Here is a 13335-nt window from a genome sequence, read left to right as displayed (position 1 = left end):
CAAATGTTGCAATGCATGGATGTGTCTGTGATTCATGACTGAATGTTAAAAACTACAACACTCGTCATCAGTGTTTCTTTCTCTAGTCTTTACTATTGTAATAGTATAGACTAGAGTACAATATTACTATTGTAATAGTATAGACATGAGACTTTAAAGCGCTGCTGGTGCTGTTTGCCTCTCTGACCTCACTTCCTCCCCTGGTGCAGTATGGTAAGAGGCAGTCTGGGGTGAAGCCCAGATTCTATCAATCAATGCACAGGGGCCTATCACCCTGGCCAATAGGTAATGAATAATGAAAAAGCCAGGCTTAGCTCAGCAATCTACTATAGTAGAGAAGCCTGTGCAGATTGAGTTGGGCACTTTCTTGTTCCTGACTTTTGTACAAAGTGAAGTATGGGAGCCACAGGGTAAAGAGAGTAGTGGTGCAGTTGTTTTGTGTTGCCTCCAGTCCAAATGCAGTGAGAGAGGGATTCTTTAGTGGGATACTGCTCCCTCTGGCTGTCCCTTCGGACCCTGTTTGCAGGGACAGCTGCTGCCGAGTCGCATCTCTATGATATCTCCATTGCTGTGGGAGTTAGGGAGAAATAAAGTGCAAATAACCTTGACTTACTACCACACTTAAAGACAGTGCAGCAGCCTTGTGACAATAAATCATGGGGAGGATGTTGGCCCCATTAGGTAAATGTGTGCAGTGATTTTTGTAAATGACCTTCATGAAAATCAATGTTTGGTTTTGCATACAGACAGTTATTACCCCAAATACGTGTTAATATATGATTCTATCTTGCCTGAACACCCGAGATCACATGCTTTTACAATCCTTTACAAAGACGTTAGGGTCTGGAACCTTACCATGTCTCTACAATTTCTGTGATAACGTGAATGACAGGTGGATTAACCAATCAGAGGAACAAATGGTCTGGATGTTATAAAAATGGCAAAAAAAAGGACAAAAATAAACAAAACAGTGGACTGAATCTCTGCAGATAAAGGATGTGATGCGAGCAGCTAGATGTTCTGACATTGTACATATCTGTCCGTTGTTCTGGGGTGGCAGTGTGACCTTGAGGGACGGTAACCAACTGAACAGGCTGATCAATAAAAACGTTTTTGTGCTGGAAAGAAGGGTGGACTCAGTGGGAGATAGAGGGGGAGAGGGGGACGCCCACCCTGACCCACACCAAACACCCTCTGCATGACACAATGGAGCTCACAGGAGGAACCACAGCAGGCTCGTCACACTGCGACGCAGAATGGAGAGACAGTTTGTCTCGGGTGCTGGATCAGTTTTGTCTGAAATGAATTTAACCTTATTACTATTGATAGGAATTTTTCTCAACTGAATTTATTTATGTATGAGTGTGTATGGAATTTTTGTTCCCAGGATTTCTCCTAAGGGGGATCAGAATAAACGTGTGAAATCAAATAAGTTATGTATTTGTTCTGAATGATACAAGAATATTCAGGAGCTGTCATATAATAGACACTTGCTTGGACTGCTGTCTTATGTGTTCTATGCTCTGGTTCCCTCCTGTATTCAAACAGAAACGGGTTCACCAGCAAAACTAAGTCATCATAATTCATTTGTAACCTTCTATATCTCAGTAGTAGTTTATAAGACAATGTATTTGCTATGGACCTTAGAAGATAAATGCTGGACAATTGACAATTTGTTGCAGATTTGATATGGAACATGAAGAGACAAAGAACAGTCTGAGAGAGGCTGTTCCGAAGACCCTGTTTTGCCCAGAGTGTGTAATTTTTAATGTCATGGATTCAAAAATAAATATTTTCTTTGGTCTTTCATGAGAGTAATAAAGCAAGATTCTAAATCTTCGCCTTTCACATTGCACCCAATTATATTTCCCAAGAGGAAGGCACACACACTATTCGAAAAAGTCCATTAAATTAGTCTCCAAAACCAAATCACACTATTGTCTCTGAGGATGCTTTGTCATGTCTGCAATGCCGCCGCTGCTTGTGCGAGCTCGAGCTTGTGTGTGAGCTCGTGTGTGAGCTCGTGCGCGAGCTCGTGCGCGAGCTTGTGTGTGAGCTCGTGCGTGAGCTTGTGCGTGAGCTTGTGCGTGAGCTTGTGCGTGAGCTCGTGCGTGAGCTCGTGCGTGAGCTTGTGCGTGAGCTCGTGCGTGAGCTCGTGTGTGAGCTCGTGTGTGAGCTTGTGTGTGAGCTTGTGTGTGAGGGTGGCAACATCACATCTCAGAGGAATTGATAGATTTTCTGGATGACAGGCGGCATATAACTGTCACAAACTCGCACACAGTCGTTCTCCTATGTGGGGAATGTCACCCACTTGGCGCTGACAGGTGTTCAGACTTCAGGCTTGGTGCCAAATTACACCTGCAAACTTGTCAGGTTGGTAATCTGCTCCGACCAGCAGGAGCCCCAGTGAGCTAAAGCCCTTAATTGTTTGATAGCCATTGTGTTTTACTGATTTGATTCTGCTTCTTACTTACCTTACCAATTTTGCATGTATTTTCAAACTTTGTCTCATTCCTGTTTAAAGGTGGACTATGGTTCTCCTCTGGAGGAGAGTCCGCCATCCTCCTTGTCTCTATGGAGATGATATTGCCTTGCCTGAAATATTCAACTGTATGGCATTATGTATTTTTTCTAGGTTCATTGAGGAAAGCAGGTGACGTCTTGAGGCCAGGTCTAATGACAGTCCACGCTAAGAAAGTATATTTTTTAATCAATTTTTCATGCCAGATTATAGTATAATTAAGCTGCACTTTATATTCCCCATAGAGACGTTTCCTAGGTCCTCTGACCCATCCCTAAATGCCACTGGGGCATTTCCTCTGGACCCATTTCCCTATCTTTGTGCTAGGATTGCTAGGTACCTATTGTGCATGTTTTGAGTTGATGGGGTAAACTGGAATACCCAAAGGAAACCCATCTAGACCCATCTAGGGGAGAAACATGCAAACTCCGCACACAAAAACCTGATCTAGTGCCGGGAGTTTAACCTACAAACCTCTTGGAGTGCCAGCCATCGTGCCGCCAAGGCAGATGGCCAGATGTGACCCCTCTAGGACTAACCTCTCATGGCTCTTATGCCTTTGACCGCCTGTGCTTGGGTCAAAGGCATGTGCTCAAGGTTGCACCGTATCTATGATTTCAAAAATAATGCTGACTCAAATTTTAAGGTTTTATGTTGCGCTTAAAACCTCTCTATCTTACGCACTCTCCATCAAAAACAGTCACTGAGCAGGCCATAAAACATCGTATTCGCCAGTGTTTATGCATCAATGTACGCCTCTCAATCCACCTCCTCTACATCAATTGAAGATAATGATAGTGATTGGAACCTGACACGATATTGGATTCACACTCGGGCGGATAATAGAGAGGGGACTGCTTCCTGTTATGTTTTTTTTTCTCATGCTAGAACGGGAAAAGAAATCCACACCATGCAGAGGAGGAAATAAACAGTAAAATGCTGAGGAGAGAATCCAGAGGGCACGTGACGGGAGCTGTGCAGTTATAGCAGTAATCGATATCCAGCGGAAACTGATCAGCAAGGGCCGAGGAAAGAGGAATATAAATGAGGGCGCGAGGAGAAAGGAGAGGCGAGAATCTCTGCCCTTTGAGTCCCGCTGTAGCGCATCTTAAACCCGTGCGATTTCTGTGCTGAGCTATTACCCAGCGCAGTTTGCTCCGTGTCGTATTTAGACAGATGGGGATGAGACAACGAGAGGGTGAGCAGTAACCTTTAACAGTGTAACGTCATTTGTGGAGAATGGTTTAGAAATAGCAAAGAAAATAGAGAGGTCAGGCTATGATATCAGTGCAATGATATCAACACAGTGACAAAACCAGGGCAGCAGAAGTTTTATCTATTCAGTCACAAAGAACAATATATACCCCATTTTCCTGGCTATAAGTCGCACTTTTTCATAGTTTTGGCCGGGGTGCGACTTATACTTATATTTATACTTATATACTTATACTTCGAAGCGACTTATATGTGATATTATTTGTTATTTTCACACTTGCAACCGCATTTCATACTCCAGTGCAACTTGTATATGTTTTTTTCTTCTCTGTTATGCATTTTTTGGCCTGTGCGACTTATAGTCAGGAAAATACAGTAAGCAAAATCTATCGTTTGTGTGATTACTTCCTGCCTCAAAGCATCACAGGTGTTTTTGCTAGTTTTAATTTTGGGCTTGTGGAAATGGTTTCCAAATCTATAAAGAATAAACAAACAAATGACTGCCATATTTCTTAAAGGCGCAATGGACGTTTTTTCGGTGATTTGAGAACGCACACTGAGGGAACTATATCATGATAGATCCATCTGCTTAGACACGTGGAAACGTGCTGCTCGTGGGGACGAACCGCACGCGGCTGCAGGTGAGCAGTAAGTGCGTTTTATGATTGATACGTGGCAGGACTAATCAGCAGTCCACGCCACGAGGAAATAAGACTCAGATTTTGGTCAAAAAAATCGTCCATTCAAGTGAAAAACATAAAAGTTTAGTTAAAAACTTTTATGAAGCAAATCAAGACATTTTTGAACTTTTTAACTAACACTGATTATCTATATCAATATAATTGGTCCTAGCACTGCAAAACAAAAACACATTTGAAATGTACTTTATCGGAATAACCGTGCTACAAAAAAAAAAAAATACTATGAAAGAAATATATGTATAATACAAATGTACACACAATTTCTTGCAATGCAATGCAATTTGACCTTGCTCGATCTTACCCTTTGCATATACTGTAATGGACGCCTGGTTGAGAGCTAGAGTGCTGTGTGAAATAACCTCCATCATTACCTTTGCAGAAGCCCCGAGCAGATGCCGTGGACACATCATCGCACAAGTATATGTTTTTCTGCACCTTCAGGGGAGCTCCATTCTCCCGCCTAATGCATGCTCTTACACGCCGATGTCAGTGTATATGGTCGCCATTAACTCTCCTGTCAATCCACCTCCACTATCTTCCATTAGCGCTGCGGTGGCAAATTATAAAGGCTTTGAAAGACCAAATGGGAACACAAAAGTTTATCAGTGAAGGTGGTGATAGGATAATGGCACTCGAAGATGTGTCCGACAAACAGGATTTGGCAGATAGTGCTGCGGGTTTATTTTACCACGGCGATACGTGTTTATAGACCATTAGATGCATATTAGTGCAGGGTCTTATAATGTCTTTTAACAATATCATTCCCATAGATCATGTGTTAATGTCTCAATTCATCCCACGTAGAGCTGCATATTTCCAAAATGTGGGATTATACGTCTTGTTTGCATTTATTTTTACATGAACACTGCTACGGCGAGGGAATTTTCCCACCGCGAGATCAATAAAATTTTGACATTGCTGAAGATTATTGGTCACAGCTAAGCGTACTGACCTTCGACCGACAAGAAACAACACAATATCTATTAATAATGTCACTTAGCTTGTTACAACATGTGAAAATCTGGTCTAAAAATGCATCTTCGGTCCACTCTTGACCTTGCAACGCCCTTTCTCGCTATTAAACATCTGCCATCGCCTACCCTACACGTTATTATGAATTTATGATCAAATATGAATCGTACTCTGACGCTGAAAGTAACCTGCACAAATGGACACTCCATAAATACAAGGGGATGAGCACCGGAACGAGCGCGGCCCTCTAATGCACTGGTACACACACGCGGAGGATTTAAAATTAAAGTCGTGTCCCTCCTTCAGCTGAGGAAGTCGCTCACGCTGCATACAGAGCAGGGTCATGAAAGGGTGCCATGGTAAAAAAAAGACTCGTCTGTGTGCGATCGTGTGCACCTCGTCCTTTTATCCTTTTGAGGTTTTGAAACGCAGTGACCCGCTGGGACGCGTACTTTTAACCCATACCCTAAATAGTAACTATCAAGGGTTAGGCTTGGGTTAGTGTTGGTTAGAACATGGATAGAGGATAGAGAAAGGACAAATATCTCGGTGTGAGGAAAAGAGTCCCGACGGCACTGCACTGTGGTCCCCCCCGTGCTGCTGACGGCCGGCCCCCCAGAGTGTTGAAGGATGCAGAACATTTACAGAACATGATTGTCCTGCTTGGTGCACTAAAGTGTACCTTGAACTTAACCTTAACCCGGAACATAAACTCACAAAAGCTACACTTTCGCTTTAAAACAGTTGACGATCAGCCAGAGTATCGCTGGATTCCAGTTGGGCACTAGAATGGAGGGGATTCGGCTTTCCAAGAACTGCCTGATCTAAATTAGGTCCACAACAGGACTATTTCAGGTCTAATTTAGGGCAAAATCAGGTTCTAAGCAGGACGACATCCATTGCCACGGTACCGTATTTTCCGGACTATAAGACGCACTGGAGTATAAGTCGCACCAGCCAAAAAATGCATCATAGAGACGAAAAACACATATATAAGTCGCACTGGAGTATGAAATGTGGTTGCAAGTGTGAAAATTACAAATAATATCACAAATAAGTTGCTCTGGAGTATAAGTATATAAGTATAAATATAGGTATAAGCCGCACCCCGGCCAAAACTATGAAAAAAGGTGCGACTTATAGTCCGGAAAATATGGTAGTTTCAAGATATTACGCAACAAAGACCAAAAAAATATGAATGATGAAATAAACACCTGACCAGAAGAGCTGCCGACAGAACCCGATTGCGTACCACAAGTAGTACACGTTTCACAGTTGGAGGAACACTTGTTTGTAGGTTTGTTGGTTTGGCAAGTACATTGTGGATTTAGGGATATTATTTACTTGCATTTTCTTTTCATATTGGATTTACAAAGAGCAATTTGGTGTCTGTAAGGGTGTGCTAATCGACATATTTAAGGATCCTCCATTACTTTCTACATTCCTATTATTGCTGGGGGTTTGGTTTTGACCCTTTAGTCCTGACTTAGAGTTGGTTTGGATCCAGTTTTAGTCTAAAGTTGGATGTGGTGAGCGTGAAAGTCTTATCGCACCATAAGCATCCGGAAGCTCATCAGGCATAAAACATAAAATGGCATTACACTGAAAACCCAACAAACGGAGAGTTAAAATGATAAAATAACATTACATTTGCTTTGCTCTGCTACAACTTCTTGCGTCGTGGTGTGAGAGGAGCCAGTAGAAAGTGAAGTGCACTTTTGGGTTGACAGTGACCTATAAAAGTTTTCACACGCTGCTGCCAGGAGGTAATGTACTAATACTAATACTAAAGACATGCACAGCTATCTAAGAAGTACAATAAATGCCCCCTTTGACTGCATTCCTGTACCAAGCTGACTTTTTCCTTGCATTTATCACCCGGCAACATTCATTTAACGCAATTTAACACGTGTAAAAACCCACACAGAGCAACCCACATAGAGCAACGCACACTCCCACAGATGTCAAATGTTGGACCAAAATGTTAATAAAAATGTAATGATGAACACCCAATGTATACTTTCTGTCCATGTGTCTTTAATATACAGGTTTTTTTACCTCCACTAAGGTATTAACTGAAAAAAATACATGAATTGACATATCTGCTATTTTTTTCAAGAACATCTCAGTAAAATATGAAGTAAATTACAAGCCTGACTATCCAAATGTGACGTAAACAGACCATTTTGTGAGCATTGGTGGTCAACCCATGGAGTACTTACCCCTGAACTGCAACACACCAACTGCATAACTGAAACAAACTTCCTAAACTGATTCCAATCGCACCAATTCCTTTATTATCCGTCTGCCTTTAGTTTTGTTTACAAGGCCTACTTTCTGTGTGAGTTCTTCATCGTCATTGTCTCATTATTTACACTTTTCTTTCATTCCCGTCCTGCCTGTGGCTATTAGCATCGCTCAGCACATCGGCATAATCACCTTTGAGTTTGGCATCTCTGCAGCATTTGCACAGTTTATTGAACTTTTGGGGCAGAGACAATATTGCTAACAGCGGAAATACCATCAGCGGCACATTATTCTCCAATATTCTTCCATGTCCGTGTTTATTTACCCTTTAGACAGTTTGCTTGCATTTATGGAAAGTCCCCAAAGAGCGTAGATGGATTACTGGAATATATTGGCTTTCAGAAATGGTAAAACTCACGTCGAAAATGCACGAAACATTAAAAGGTCCTAGCTTGTGACTTTAATGTTCAATGTTATCTATTTAATGCTATTTATCTGCCCGTCTGGCCCTGTTCCAGCTCTGCATGGCCCAGACCGTGTTCAAAATTGATCACACAGTAAAACGTTTCATTGGCAACATCTTGAGATGCTGGAAACGGAACTAGGGACCTCGGATTTCAATTACTATCGATTCCAGATGGTTCAAATTTATTGGCAATGATACAAAATCCATAAAGACGTGAGTGCCAATTCGAAAGATCCCTTACTTACCCAATACTCGGGATACTCGGCCAAAACAGACAACGAAGTATGTCAAACACGGCAATAAAGTAAAAGGAAACAAGTGCCAAGTGCCAATGACTCAAATCCAGACATTTCTTCCTGATTGGGCGGAGTCTTCATTAGGAATTGGACCGTTTTCATTTTGCATCCACTTTGCCATTGATTTTCTGCCAATATGACTTGATATACAACGTGTGATTAAACAATGCGAAACCCACTTATCTTTAGTCAGTCTGTCGTCGGCGCGGCTGCATTTGACAAACGTCCAGGACAGTTTGTGATGAGGCTTTTGATTTTTTTTCCTCAAACGTAAGAGAATTTCGATAATCTGCTGATTGCTAGTTCATTTTGTAAATAGCGTGAATAGCGTGAAGTTAACTGGAGGCACTGCTCTGACTCTCTGTTACTCAAGTTTGACTTTAATCCGGGCTCGTAGCAATTCTCCATTTAGTTTTTTTAAATTCATTCAGTGAGAAACCTTAAGTTGACTAGAATCTGATCATATCTTTACTGTTATATCTTTACAATAAAACTATGGTAATTAGATTAATTGTGTGAAAGTTTCCTTGTCATAACTGAGAAAAGCTCACCGTCGTCATGAAGAAAAACACACTTTATTTATGACATCTTGATTCTAAAGTGCAAAGGGGGAAAAAAGGATATATAGCCGAGTTGTGTGTGTGTATAGAGCTATTAGACGTTGTGCTGTGTGCATTACAGTATCAAAGCCTGGTTGGGTGGCGCGCTGTGAATATATCATACAAACCCATCAATTATTGAAGAACTGTGTGGATGGCGTGTGTTTTTTTGTGCCAGTCGAAGCTACTCTAGGCTTTTGCTTCATCCGGCTGCCACATTCTCTCTAATAAAACGTGCACACAGACTTTCAGGAGTCACCACTGAGGCCCAGCAGGAGGCCCGACGGCTCCACTGCCTGACTAATAATTTCTCTCCCGTCTCTTCGGTTCGCTCAGCCAGGTGTGGCCCCGTGTGCCAACAAGCTCGCGCCCCGGTAAATCAGCTGTTTGCTCCCGGTGGCAAAAACCCAAAAGCAGTCCGAATAAAGGCAAAGTAGAATTTGTTTCAACAATGTTCAAAATCAAAAGGCAAAGCACAAAGGTTCAGAATGTCAAAAAATGCACAAATACAAAAGATCCAAAATTCCAAAAGTCGAAAACGCAAAAGATCCTGAAGTCCAGAAAGTCAAAAACTGTAAAGCACAAACTTCGCTCAGGTAGGCAGGCAAACAAGCAAACAAGCAAACAAGCAAACAAGCAAACAAGCAAACAAGCAAACAAGCAAACAAACAAACAAATAAACAAAGTAGGGCAGGGCAGGGGTTACTAGCAGTCTTTTGGCCGTCTGTGAATCAGTGAGTGCGACATGTGATCGGTGAGAGGCGCAATGTGTTTGGTAAAAAATACAATTATGCATTTCATGTTGATTAAGCACATGAGCAAATTGATTTCAGTAACATTTCCATCTCAAAAAGCAGTCAGAATCTGAATAACCTTCAAGCAGCTCCTTGATCTTCTTTGGTTCTTTTCCCAGAAAAAAATATGAATAATGCTCGTCAAGTTGGCTGCTAAGGCTTTAATAGTAAAATTGCACCATGTATTTGGATGTACTCTATGCTGTTTTGAGGGAGATAGTCACAGGAGTCTGAAACATTGTGCTTTCTATTCTTAGGTTTCTAGTAATTATGATAATTTAAGCAGATTCAGCTGCAGGACTCATTGTGACTGTAAATGAAAGGGACGGTACAGAGCGTGACATAGCATTCAAAATGCTCCATGATAATAAGTGAAAAGCAGCTTTGCACCAGAGCATGCAGCGCTGTCAATCATCATAATTATGGGTAACATAATGTTAAATGGAGGAATGTAAAGTAAGTTTTGGTTATCTGATTATTGCTTTCTGTTAAAATGCTGACACATTCTGTTCTTGTTTTGTGACTGTTACAGATTTAATGCCACTATAGTTATAGTACATGATCTTTACAAGTCTGTTTTTGCTTCTTTGAAACCAATTGCAGACGAGATGCTGGGGCGCGTAGGATCACTTCATTAGGACAGCTTGCCTTGCCACAGGCCAACTGGCTCCCAGTCAAAACACTCTCTCCAGTTCTCTCACATACAGTGTCTCTATCTGCTCGTGTCTCCCTCATACATATTTGTGGGGCTGCCAGCTTTGTGTGTGCCCTCCCAAGATTAAGTTGTACACGTGATGGACTGGGAAAAGCAGAAGAATTGGCCGAGATAAAAATACCTTGTCGTTGGTCTTGATCTAGAGGCTGGTGGTGAGTGGTGCCGAGCCAATCCCAGCTCTGGGTTTTTATTTATTAAAAGATATGTGGAACTCTGACTAAAAGAGTACGTGGGGTCAAAACCCAAACTTCCCATCCATCCATCCATTTTCTGCCGCTTATCCGGGGCCGGCCGGGTCGCGGGGGCAGCAGTCTGAGCATGGACTCCCAGACTTCCCTCTCCCCAGACACTTCCACCAACTCCTCCGGGGGGATCCCGAGGCATTCCCAGGCCAGCCGAGAGACATAGTCTCTCCAGCGTGTCCTGGGTCTTCCCCGGGGCCTCTTCCCGGTGGGACATGCCTGAAACACCTCCCGAGGGAGGCGTCCAGGAGGCATCCGGAACAGATGCCCGAGCCCCCTCAGCTGGCTCCTCTCGATGTGGAGGAGCAGCAGCTCTACTCCGAGCTCCCCCCGTGTGGCCGAGCTTCTCACCCTATCTCTAAGGGAGCGCTCAGCCACACGGCGGAGGAAACTCATTTCGACCGCTTGTATCCGCGATCTTGTTCTTTCGGTCACTACCCAAAGCTCATGACCATAGGTGAGGGTAGGAACGTAGACCGACCGGTAAATAGAGAGCTTTGCCTTTCGGCTCAGCTCCCTCTTTACCACAACGGTCCGATGCAGCGACTGCATCACTGCAGCCGCTGCATCGATCCGCCTGTCGATCTCACGCTCCATCCTTCCCTCACTCGTGAACAAGACCCCGAGATACTTGAACTCCTCCACTTGGGGCAAGGACACCCCACCCACCTGAAGAGGACAAGCCACCTTTTTCCGGTCGAGAACCATGGCCTCGGATTTGGAGGTGCTGATTCTCATCCCAGCCGCTTCACACTCGGCTGCAAACCGTCCCAGTGCATGTTGCAGGTCCGGTTTTGATGGAGCCATCAGGACAACATCGTCTGCAAACAGCAGAGATGAGATCCTGTGGTCCCCAAACCGGACACCCTCCGACCCCTGACTGCGCCTAGAAATTCTGTCCATAAAAATTATGAACAGAACCGGTGACAAAGGGCAGCCCAGGCGGAGTCCAACATGGGAACAGGTCTGACTTACTGCCGGCAATGCGAACACAGCTCCTGCTCCGGTCATACAGGGACCCGTTCTCCCGGAGCACCCCCCAAAGGACACCCTGAGGGACACGGTCGAAAGCCTTCTCCAGATCCACAAAGCACATGTGGACTGGTTGGGCAAACTCCCATAAACCCTCGAGCACCCGATGGAGGGTATAGAGCTGGTCCAGTGTTCCACGACCGGGACGAAAACCACTCTGCTCCTCCTGAATCCGAGGTTCGACTATCGGTCAGATTCTCCTCTCCAGTACCTTGGAATAGACCTTACCCGGGAGGCTGAGGAGTGTGATCCCTCTGTAGTTGGAACACACCCTCCGGTCCCCCTTCTTGAACAGAGGGACCACCACCCCGGTCTACCAGTCCAGAGGCACGGTCCCGACCGCCACGCAATGTTGCAGAGACGTGTCAACGTACTTTAGATACTCAGGGCGGATCTCATCCACCCCCGGAGCCCTGCCATTGCGAACAGCCCTCAGTGACTTCAGCTTGGGTGATGGATGAGCCAGCCTCTGAGTCCCCGGTCTCTACTTCCTCTTCGGAAGACGTGACTGAGGGATTAAGGAGATCCTCAAAGTATTCCTTCCACCGTCCGACGACATCCCCAGTCGAGGTCAGCAGGCTTCCACCCGCACCGTAAACGGTGTTGGTGAGGCACTGCTTCCCCCTCCTGAGGCGCCGGACGGTTTGCCAGAATGTCTTTGGGAGAAGTTCTCCCAGAGGTGCGAGTTGAATACCCTGCTGACAGAGCGCTTGGGTCTCCCAAGTCGGTCCGGCTTCCTCCTCCGCCAGCGGATCCAACTCACCACCAGGTGGTGATCAGTTGACAACTCTGCCCCTCTCTTCACCCGAGTGTCCAAGACACGCGGCTGGAGGTCAGATGACACGACAACAAAGTCGATCATCGACCTCCGGCCTAGGGTGTCCTGGTGCCATGTGCACTGATGAACACCCTTGTGCTTGAACATGGTGTTCGTTATGGACAATCCGTGGCTAGCACACAAGTCCAATAACTGAACACCGCTCGGGTTCAGATCGGGGAAGCCGTTCTTCCCGATCACCCCTCTCCTGGTGTCACTGTCATTGCCCACGTGGGCGTTGAAGTCCCCCAGTAGAACAACGGAGTCCCCGGTCGGTGCACTGTCCAGTACTCCTCCCAAGGACTCCAAGAAGGCCGGGTACTCTGCACTGCTGTTCGGCCCGTAGGCCGCCACAACAGTGAGAGACCTGTCCCCCACCCGAAGGCGGAGGGACGCGACCCTCTCGTTCACTGGGGTGAACTCCAACACGTGGCGGCTGAGCTGAGGGGCTATAAGCAAGCCCACACCAGCCCGCCGCCTCTCCCCGCGGGCAACACCAGAGAAGTGGGTCCAGCCCCTCTCGAGGAGATGGGTTCCACAGCCCAAACTGTGCGTGGAGGTGAGGCCGACTATATCTAGTCGGTATCGCTCAACCTCCCACACAAGCTCAGGCTCTTTCCCTCCCAGCGAGGTGACATTCCATGTCCCCAGAGTTAGTCTCTGCGTCCGGAGATCTGGTCGCCGAGGCCCCTGCCGTCGACTGCCGCCCAGATCTCTC

This window comes from Eucyclogobius newberryi, unplaced genomic scaffold (genome assembly GCF_026437365.1).
Source record: "Eucyclogobius newberryi isolate DKJ021-1_F unplaced genomic scaffold, fEucNew1.0.hap1 SCAF_10, whole genome shotgun sequence".
NCBI lineage: Eukaryota > Metazoa > Chordata > Actinopteri > Gobiiformes > Gobiidae > Eucyclogobius > Eucyclogobius newberryi.
Note: the sequence above shows the minus strand (reverse complement) of the source record.